The 11,234-nt window shown below is 36.4% G+C and overlaps 1 protein-coding gene across 1 annotated transcript in view; it reads left to right on the forward strand.

Annotated features, from left to right (window-relative positions):
* Positions 1-538: 538 nt before the first annotated feature.
* MAB21L3 (mab-21 like 3) overlaps positions 539-11,234 on the forward strand; it is a 57,387-nt gene continuing 46,691 nt past the window's right edge. Inside the window, exon 1 of the mRNA XM_017869806.1 lies at positions 539-580. The gene's annotated coding sequence lies outside the window, so the exon portion shown is untranslated. The remainder of the gene's footprint in view (positions 581-11,234) is intronic.

An 11,234-nucleotide genomic window follows, 5' to 3' on the forward strand; every position in this document is an offset into this window, starting at 1 on the left:
TGTTGTAATTGCTGTGATGATTACTAAGTGACATGTATATAAAATGCCAACTGCTATGTAACAGGGCTTCAATAAATTATACCACTTAGGAACTGTCGAAGATTTTAAAATAAGAATTTAATGCACATTTATGTATTTGGAAAAAGCGTAGCATTTATGTATTTTTAAATAGCAACGTGAGAGGTCCCTTTTATTTAAAAAAATTTTTTAAGTGTTTTTTCAAAAGAGACATCTCATATTGCTATACCTTTTCCAGAAAATGAAATCGATATGAAATGTTTCAAGAAAACATTTTCACTTGATCCAGTTCATTTGCCAGTTCATATAACTGAAGAAATGTGACTTTTAAGATTATTTCCCTCCTCATTGTCCTTGAAGATCTTTCCATCTTTCATTTCCTATAGAGGAATGCCTGTAATCTGCCTTCTCCTCCCACTTTTCTGAAGAATCCCTGGAGCAAAATTGGGGAGGAGGCCATAGCCTCCTTGTGGGAGGAGTTGGAGAGACTACATGATAAAACGACTTTCTGACCCTAGACAAAAGACCTTCTCTCTTCTGTTTTTGGAATCATTTTGGAAGGGTGAGTATGGGAGAAAGGTAACTGGGGAGTGTGTGTTTATGTGTGTGTGTGTGTGTGTGTGTGTGTGTGTGTGTGTGTGTGTGTGTGTGTGTATTCTGTCTGGAGCTCTAAAAGGGAACCTAGGAGAGAAATCAGGAGCGCTGGCTGCACCATTCTCTAGGGAGAGAAGGATCCTGAGGATTCTGGCTAAGGGTGCCCTCAGGGAAAGAGTGCGATCTGTCCAGAGTGACATTTGTGTTTAAATTATGGAAACCTAAGGAAGCCTTAGGTGAATGAACAGAAAGCAAATTGAGTTGCACATTATATACGCCACTCTTAAGGTGGATGGAAAAGTCTCATTGTTTTAAGAACAAATAAATATTACCAGACTCAGTTCTACCTAGTTGTTCACATAAAGATTCTATCCTTTGCCTTCTTTCCTTTCTACTTTATATATTCTCCCTGAGCAACTTTAATGCTATCTGCTCTGAATATTGAGCTTTATTGTTTGTATATTATTTATTTTTTATTATAAAAATAATACTGCATCAGTTGTAGAAAAAAAAAAGACAATACATGAAAGACTAACATGGAAAAGAAAACTTAAATGCAATTCTGCCATCCCGCGATAACCACACCTAACCTTTTCACCATCTGTGGATAATGTTTTGTGACATGCTTTTTTCCCATTTGTTGATATATCACAAACATTTTCCTGATATTATTATTTTTCCATATTATTTTAAAAGCTGCAAAGCCTTGTATTATATGGCTGTATTATAATGTATTTACCCAATGTTTACTTATTAGATATTTAGTTTATGTCCAATTATCCCTCTTGTAAATGAGGCATACAGGGAGTTAGCATACTTCCCATGTTTCCTTCAATTAAATTTTAAGATACAGATTCATGGGGTCAATGAGCATGATTTTGACAATTTTAATGAAAATCTTCATATCCGTTTAGACTGTCATTGTTAATATATAGGACCAGATCCCCCACAGTGTCCTTTTCCTTATCTTTGCCAAATCATCAAAATATGGGGGGCCAGAGGGTTGAACGAGAGGGATATCTCATTATTAGGACTTCATTTGCATGTTTTTGGTAACTAGAGATGTAATAGTTTTATGCTTCTTAGCCATTTGTATTTCTTTTGTGAATTGCCTTTTCAGATTCTCTGCTCATCCTGTTATAAAATTATGTTTTCTAATCTTGAAGTTTAAAGTTTTTACTTAGCTAACGTTTTCAATACCTTCAGCATAAGTTCCTCATGCACACAAGTGGAGATAAATGTTCACCTCCTTTACTTCTGGTTTCTTTTATGATTTGTTTTTATATTTAGCTTCTTAATTTACATGTAATTTATTCTGGTGTGTGGAATGACATAGGGGCCTGGCTTTACTTTTTTCCGACCAGCAGAGCATTTTCCTTTCCACCATTTGCTTCATCATTTATTTGGTCCCCATCAATTAAAAATGCCATCTTTATCTCAGAACCTTAAGGATTCAGGGATGACCATGATTGTTTAGGCAGGAGAAGGGGAGTGGTTGGAAGGAAATGAGGCAGTAAGGAGACTTCAACTTTATGAGTAGCATTTTATATGGTTTACTTAAAAAAAAGATCAACAGCAAAAATGACAAAGGTTTTCATTTGTGAAATCTGGCCGTATGAACCCAGGAGTCTTTTCTTTTTCCTTTCCATTTCCCTTTCCTTTCCTTTCCTTTCCTTTTCCTTTTCTTTTTCCTTTTCCTTTTCCTTTCCTTTCCTTTTCTTTCCTTTCCTTTCCTTTCCTTTTCTTTCCTTTCCTTTCCTTCTTTCCTTTCCTTTCCTTATTTCTTTCCTTTCTCCCTCTCTTTCTTTCTCTCTTTCTTTCTTTCTCAGGGTTTCACTCTGATAGCTCACTGCAACCTCAAACTCTCTGGGCTCAGGTGATCCTTCACCTCAGCCTGCCAAGCAGCTAGGTATACAAGCATACACCACTACACCTGAGCTAATTTTTGCATATCTTGTAGAGATGAGGTTTCATCATGTTGCTCGGGCTGGTCTTGAACTCCTGGGCTCAAGCAACTTGCCTGCCTTGGCCTCCCAAAGTGCTGGGATTCCAGGCGTGAGCCACCCAGGACTATTTTCTGTGTTTCTCTGGTGCTCCTTAACAATATGTATACATATATGGGAACTGTATTCCCTGGGAGCTTAAAAGAATCACCAGTCAACTGAGCCCAGAATCTTCTAAAGAGGTGATACTTTAACAACTTTATAATTTCTTTTATAGTGGTTTTCCTTAAAATATTCTTATTTCTTTTGAGTCAATTTTCCTAATTAGCTTTCTTCTGGGATGTCATTCAGTTTATTCTGATTTTAAATAGATTGACATAAGGTTTAGCAGAGTAGTATCTATCTGTGACTATATCTTTTGATTCCTATTTTGCATATTGTTATTTTCTTTTACCTGATTAGATCAGCCAAAATGTTTTGAGTGTCTTTGTTGTTGTTTTCAATTAACTTTAAAATTTTCAAGCAGTTGGAATTACTTTATATATAATCATCATTTTAAAAAATTGTTTTGCTCTCTGGCCGAAGGATATGGTGAGTACAGTTTTTTTAAAAGAATAAGGTTCTCTTTGCTGTGATTTTTCCACGTTACTTATTAGCACTTGATACCATTGTCCACGTCTGTATTTTAATAATTTTTGCCTACTTGATCTGTCAGGGACTGAAAGGGGTGTATTAAAACCTCCTCTGACCATCGTATTCTTGCCAACTTCTTTGATTATTCTTAATGTTAGTAATGGTACATAAAAATTTTTACTTGACAAATACACCTCATAATATTTATTATAAATAGCAGAAAATTGTAATAATCTTGTTCCATCTTGAAGTCTATAGGGGGGTTTAACCCATTGGCCTTTATTATTATGACTGACATTTTGGGCTTCTGTCCTCTTATGTTTTCTGGCTTGTATGTTTCCTTACCATACTATGTGCTTTCTTTTTCTGTGTGGATTGTGGGATTTTTTTTTTTTTATTGTGATAAAATATACATAACAAAATTGGTCATATTAACCATTTTCAAGTGTACAATTCTGTGGCATTAAATACATTCACACTGTCGTGCAACCATCACCACCATCCATTTTCAGAACTTTTTTCATTCTCCAGAACTGAAATTCTATGCCTGTTTATTTATTTTTATTTTATTTTTTTTAGACAGAGTCTTGCTCTGTTGCCAGGCTGGAGTGCAGTGGCGCGATCTTGGCTCACTGCAACCTTCACCTCCTGGATTCAAGTGATTCTCCTGCTTCAGCCTCCTGTGTACCTGGAACTACAGGCGTGCGCCACCAGGCCCAGCTAATTCTTTGTATTTTTAGTAGAGACAGGGTTTCACCATGTTGGCCAGGATGGTCTCGATCTCTTGACTTCGTGATCCACCCGCCTCGGCCTCCCAAAGTGCTGGGAATACAGGTGTGAGCCACCGTGCCCGGCGTCTGTGCCTATTTAACACTAAATCCCCATTCTCCCTCCCCACAGCTCTTGGGAACCACCATTCTATGTTCTGACTCTGAATTTGACTACTCTAAATACCTAATATAAGTGAAATCATACAATATTTGTCCTTTTGTGACTGGCTGATTTCACTAGTATAATGTATTTCAAGTTTCACTCATATTATAGCATGTGTTAGAATTTCCTTCCTTTTTAAGGCTACATAATGTTTCATTATATGTATATATCACATTTTATTTCTTCACTCATCTTCAACAGACATGGTCACTCCCACCTTTTGGATATTGTGAATAATGCTGCTATAAACATGGGTGTACAGATATCTCGGTGGAATTGCTGGATCATATGATAATTATGTTTAAATATTTTTGAGGAATTGCCATACCAGTTTCCACAGTGGCTCCACCATTTTACATTCCTCCTAGCAGTGCACAAGTGTTCAAATTTTCCCACATCTTCCCCAACACTTGTTAGTTTCCAATTTTTTAATTATAGCCATCCTAACAGGTGTGAAGTGGTATTTCATTGTGGTTTTGATTTGCATTTCCCTAATGATTAGTGATGTTGAGCATCTTTTCATGTGCTTGTTGGCTATTTATAGATCTTCTTTAGAGACATGTCTACTCAAGACCTTTCCCCATTTTTTAATTGGCGAGTTGTAGAGTTCTTTATATATTTTGTATTTTAATGCCCTATCAGTTATATGATTTACAAATGTTTTCTCCCATTCTGTAGATTGTCTCTTTACTTTCTTGATAACGTCTTTTGATGCACAAATTTTTAATTTTGATGTAGTCTGGTTTATCTATTTTGACTTTTGTTGCCTGTGCTTTTGATGTCATATCCAAGAAATCATTGCCAAATCTAGTGTCATGAAGCTTTGCCCCTATGTTTTCTGCTAAGAGTTCTGTGGTGTTAGTACATATGTTTAAGTCATTCTTTCATTTTGAGTTAATTTTTGTAGATGCTGTAGGGGTCCAACTTCATTCTTTTACATGTGAAAATTCAGTTGTCCCATCATGAATTTGAGTAAAATTTGGAGGATGGGTATGTAGTTATATGCTTTCTGAATTCTTATAGCTGATAATATTTTTGCTGTCTTCACAAATGCAGAAGACCATTTTTTCCTAAAATTTTGTCAGCTTACTTAATTGTAGGCTATCACTTACTGCCGTAGAGAAGACTGAAGCCAGCCCAATTTATGTTCCTTTTTAGGTTATTTATTTGTCTCCATCCTGCATATTTGTAAAATTCTTTGCTTATCATTTGAATGTTAAAGAATTGCTTGGACATGTCTAACTAGTATTGTCTCTTCATTTATGTTGTATGGAACATGTAAGTCATCATTCAGTGGATTCAGGTCTTTTTTAACTGAAGAAAGCTTTCTTCTACTACTTATTTAAATAAGTATTGATTCTGCTCTGTTTGTTGCAGCAGTTTTCTCTGCTAGGTCTCCATTTGATGTTCTTCATATTCATCATCTCATAATTGTAATATTTTTGTTCTTTTCTTTTACATTAGAGGTTTCTCAAGTGTGACTTCCACATGATTTTAGTAATACAGATTCTTCTCTTTCTGTTTTTAATTCTGCTTTAAATTCATTTTTTATTATTGTTACTTTCCTTACACTCGTTTAGTTCAGTTCAGCTAAGTTTCTCTTTGTTACCTTAGAATGTTTTCATTCATCTTTAATTTAATCAGTTCCATGTTTTCTTAACTTTTATATACACCATGAAGTGGAAGCTGCCTAAATCTTTCTTAGAGTAAATCTTTCGTAAGTATCCTCATGCTCCACCTTTTGAATGAGGTTTTTTCCTCCATGTTTTTAGGGTATATAATATTTTCATAATTTCATGTTAATTGTTAACTAATTTGTGAACCAAAATGACAAACCCAACCCTAATGTTTCCAAGAAAATTTGTCGGATTCTTGTTGAAACCCCTTACCTGGAATATTAGAATCTTATTCCCTGGATTTTAACTTTGGTAGATTGGTCATGGAAGTTTACCTGACTAATTCAATGTCCCGGGACTTGAAGGGAGTGGGTGCAGGGCTGGGGCTGCAGGCTGTGTCAGCAGGGGAACTTCATCTCCTCCAGGCTTGAGGAAGCCTCTGAACTAGGCTCTGGTTTGCAGAACATAATTTTCTATTTGGCCTGGCTGCCATACCAGTGGTTGATGTGGTTACATATAGGTTCTTACTAATTTCTTCTCCCCGGTTCTAGAAGGATCACTGTCTGTCTGGGCTTTCTCTCATCTAGGAATTTCCAGTGCAACAACTTCTAAGGCTGGTGGCCAACAACTATGAACTGTGAATTGAGAGAGGTGAAATGCCTCTCCTCTGGCTGGATCCTACCCTCTCTTTCCGAATTAGGGAATATTAATGGGTTTTGGCAGAACCCATAGCTATCTACTATAAAACATATCCCATCTTCACTTTATCATTACAGATAATTGGCTCTCAGTCTTCCAATTTGTATACACTTGCCATTTGTGACATAAGGATAGTGTCACACCTTTGGTCCAATGTGAATAGAAAACAGAAACATCTACTGAGAGGATCATGTGAATTTTTGTACTCTGTCATCTAGGCTGGGATGCATTGGTGCGATCATAGCTCACTGCAGCCTCGAACTTCTGGGCTTAAATGATCTCTCTGCCTCAGCCTCCTGAGTAGCTGAGACTACAAGCACATACCACAATACCCGGCTATTTTTTAAAAAAATTTTTGTAGACATGGGCTCTTGCTTGAACAGTCCTGTCTTGGACTCCTGACCTCAAGCAATCCTACCACCTTGGCCTCCCAAAGTGCAGGGATTACAGGCATGAGCCATTGCACCTGGCTGGTTTTGTTCTTTTCTTAGTTGTTTGTTTGTTTTTTTTTTTAAACTCCAATAGCTTTTGGGGTACAAGTGAATTTTGGTTACATGGATGAATTATATAGCGATGAATTCTGAAATTTTAGTACACCTGTCACCAAAGTAGTGTACATTGTACTCCAGTATGGAGTTTTTAAATCCCACACCCCTCTCCTACTGTCTCTCTTCTGAGTCTCCAAAGTCCATTATTTCATGCTGTATGTCTTTGTGTATTGATAGCTTAACTCCCACTTATAAGTGAGAACATATGGTATTTGGTTTTCCGTTTCTGAGTTACTTCACTTAGAATAATGGCCTCCAGCTTCTTCCAAATTGCTGCAAAAGACGTTATTTGCCCCTTTTTATGACAGAGTAGTATTCCGTGGTGTATATATAATACATTTTTTTTGTTTGTTTGTTTGTTTGTTTTTTAGACGGAGTCTCGCTCTGTTGCCCAGGCTGGAGTGCAGTGGTATGTTCTCGGCTCACTGCAACCTCCGCCTCCTGGGTTCACGCCATTCTCCTGCCTCAGCCTCTCAAGTAAGTAGCTGGGACTACAGTGCATGCCACCATGACTGGCTAATTTTTTCTATTTTTAGTAGAGATGGGGTTTCACCATATTAGCCAGGATGATCTCGATCTCCTGACCTCGTGATCTGCCTGCCTCAGTCTCCCAAAGTGCTGGGATTACAGGCATGACCCACTGCACCTGACCTGTACTACATTTTCTTCATCCCCTCATTGGTGTTGGTGCACTTAAGTTGGTTCCCTATCTTTGCAATTGTGAATTGTGCTGCAATAAACATACATGTGCATGTATAATGACTTCTTTTCCTTTGAGTGGATTTAGTGCAATTGCTGGATTGAATGGTAGATCTACTTTTAGTTCTTTATGGAATCTTCATACTGCTTTTCATAGAGGTTATACTAATTTACATTCCCACCAGCAGTGTATAAACATTCTCCTTTCACCCATATCCACACCAACATCTATTGTTTTTTGACTTTTTAATAATGGCTATTCTTGCAGGAGTAAGGTGGCATCTCATTACAGTTTTAATTTGCATTTCTCTGGTGATTAGTGATGTTGAGCATTTTTCTTCACATTTTTCTTTCCCATTTGTGTATCTTCTCTTGAGAAATGTCTATTTATATCATTTGCACACTTGCAAATGGGGTTTTTTTTTTTTTTTGATGATTTGAGTTTCTTATATATTCTGGATAGTAGTCCTTTGTTGGATGCATAATTTGTAAATGTTTTCTCCCATTTTGTGGGTTGTCTGTTTACTCTGATGGTTATTTCTTTTGCTGTGCAGAAACTTTTTAATCAGGCACCATTTATTTATTTTTGTTTTTGTTCCATTTTCTTTTGGGGTGTTAGTCATGAATCTTTGCCTAGGCAATGGCCAGGAGACTTTTCCAAGGTTATCTTCTAGATTTTCATGGTTTCAGGTCTTACAGTTTTGATCCATCTTAAGTCGATTTTTGTACAGGGTGAGAGATAGAAATCTAGTTTCATTCTTCAGCAGGCGGCTAGCCAGTTTTCCCAGCACCATGTATTAAATAGGGTGTTCCTTTCCCAATTTATGTTTTTGTATGCTTTGCTGAAGATTAGTTGGTTGTAAGTATTTGGCTTTCTTTCTGGGTTCTCTATTCTGTTCCATTGGTCTGTGTGCCTACTTTTATACCAGTGCTATGCTGTTTTGGTAACTATAGCCTTGTGGTATAACTTGAAGTCCAGCAATGTGATGCCTCCAGATTTTGTTTGTTTGTTTGTTTGTTTGTCTGTTTTGTTTTGTTTTGCTTAGGATTCTTTTTGGCTACTTGAGCTCTTTTTTGGCTCCATGTGCATTTTACGATTGTTTTTTCTAGTTCTGTGAAAAACAATGTGGGTATTTTGATGGGAATTGCATTGAATCTCTAGATTGCTTTGGGCAGGATGGTCATTTTCACAATATTGATTCTTCCAATCCATGAGTATGGGATGTGTTTTCATTTGTTTGTGTAATCTATGATTTCTTTCAGTGGTGTTTTGTAGTTCTCCTTGTTGCTGTCTTCCACCTCTTTGATTAAATATATTCCTAGACATTTTATTTTATTTTGCAGCTGTTGTAAAAGGGATTAAGTTTTTTATTTGATTCTCAGCTTGGTTGTTGTTGGTGTACAACAGTGTTACTGATTTGTATACCTTGATTTTGTAACCTGAGACTTTACTGAATTCATTGATCAAATCTAGAAGTCTTTTGGTGGACTCTTTAGGAGTTTCTAGGCATATAATCATATCATCAGTGAACAGTGAAAATTTGACTTCCTCTTTTCCATTATGGATTTCCTTTCTTTCTCTTGCCTGATTATTCTGGCTAGGACTTCCAGTACCATGTTGGATAGAAGTGGTAAAAGTGGACATCCTCATCTTGTTCTACTTCTCACAGGGAATGCTTTCAGCTTTTCCCCATTCAGTATGATGTTGGCTGTGGGTTTGTCATACATGGTTTTTATTAATTTGAGGTAAGTCCCTTCTATGCCTAGTTTGTTGAGAGACTTTTATAATAAAGGGATGCTGGATTTTATTGAATGCTTTTCTGCATCTATTGAGATGATCATATGGTTTTGTTTTATTTCTGTTTATGTGATATATCACATTTATTGACTTGTGTATGTTAAACCATCCCTGAGATTGAATCCTGCATCCCTGGTATGAAACCCACTTAATCATGGTGTGTTATCTTTTTTAATGTGTTGTTGGATTTGGTTAGCTAGTATTTTGTTGAGAATTTTTGCGTCTATGTTCATCAGGAATTGGTCTGTAGTTTTTTTTTATTGTTGTTGTTGTTGTTATGTCACTTCCTGGTTTTGGTATCAGGGTGATACTGGCTTCATAGAATGATTTAGGGAGGATTCCCTCTCTCTCAGTCTTTAGGAGTAGTTTAAATAGGATTGGTACCAATTCTTCTTTGAATGTCCAGTAGAATTCAGCTACAGATCTATCCAGTCTGGACTTTTTTTTTCTTTTTTTTTTATTGGAATTTATTTTATTATTACTAATTTAATCTCACTGCTTGTTGTCTGTTTGGGGTTTCTATTTCTTCCCGATTTAATCTAAGAGAGTTGTATGTTTCCAGGAATGAATCCATTTCCTCTGGGTTTTCTAGTTTGTGTGCATAGAGGGGTCCATAGTGTTCTCAAATGATCTTTTGTGTTTCTGTGGTGTCAGTTGTAATGTATCCAGTTTCATTTCTAATTGAGCTTATTTGAACCTTCCCTCTTCTTGGTTAATCTAGCTAATGGTCTATCAGTTTTGTTCATCTTTTCAAAGAACCACTTTTTGTTTCATTGATCTTTTGTATTTTGTGTCTCAATTTCATTTAGTTCTGCTCTGATCTTTGCTATTTCTTTTCTTCTGCTAGCTTTGGGTTCAGTTTGTTCTTATTTCTCTAGTTGCTTGAAGTGTGACATTAGATTGTCAATTTGTGATCTTTCAAACTTTTTTATGTTGGCATTTAGCACTATAAACTTTCCTCTTAGCACTACTTTTGCTGTAGTCCAGAGGTTTTGATAACTTCTATCACTATTATCATACATTTCAAAGAATGTTTTCATTTCCATCTTGATTTCATTTGTTAATCTAAACATCATTCAGGAGTAAATTATTTAATTTTCATGTATTTGTATAGTTTTAGGGTTTCCTTTTGGAGTTGACTACTAGTTTTATTCCACTATGTTCTGAGAAGACACTTGATATGATTTCAATTTTTAAAAATTTATTGAGACTTGTGGCCTATCTTGGAGAATGTCTCATGTGCTGGTGAGAAGAATGTATATTCTGTAGTTCTTGGACAGAATGTTCTGGAAATATCTTAGGTCTATTTGTCCTAGCAGGTAGTCTAAGCCCATCGTTTCTTTGTTGACTTTCTGTCTCAATGATCTGTCTAGTGCTTGCCAGTGGAGTATAGAAGTCCCCCTCTATTATTTTGTTGCTATCTAACTCATTTCTTAGGTCTACTAGTAATTGGTTTATGAATCTGGCAGCTCAAGGGTTAGGTACATATATATTTAGGATTGTACTATCTTCTTGCTGGATTGATCCTTTTATCATTATATAATGACCTTCTTTTCTTTTTACTGTTGTTGCTTTAAAGTCTGTTTTATTTGATATAAGAATACTCCTCTTGGCCGGGTGCAATGGCTCAAGCCTGTAATCCCAGCACTTTGGGAGGCCAAGACGGGTGGATCATGAGGTCAGGAGATCGAAACCATCCTGACTAACATGGTGAAACCCCATCTCTACTAAAAAAATACAAAAAAACTAGCCG

The sequence above is a fragment of the Rhinopithecus bieti genome, unplaced genomic scaffold (genome assembly GCF_001698545.2).
Source record: "Rhinopithecus bieti isolate Rb0 unplaced genomic scaffold, ASM169854v2 scaffold_3040, whole genome shotgun sequence".
Taxonomy (NCBI): domain Eukaryota; kingdom Metazoa; phylum Chordata; class Mammalia; order Primates; family Cercopithecidae; genus Rhinopithecus; species Rhinopithecus bieti.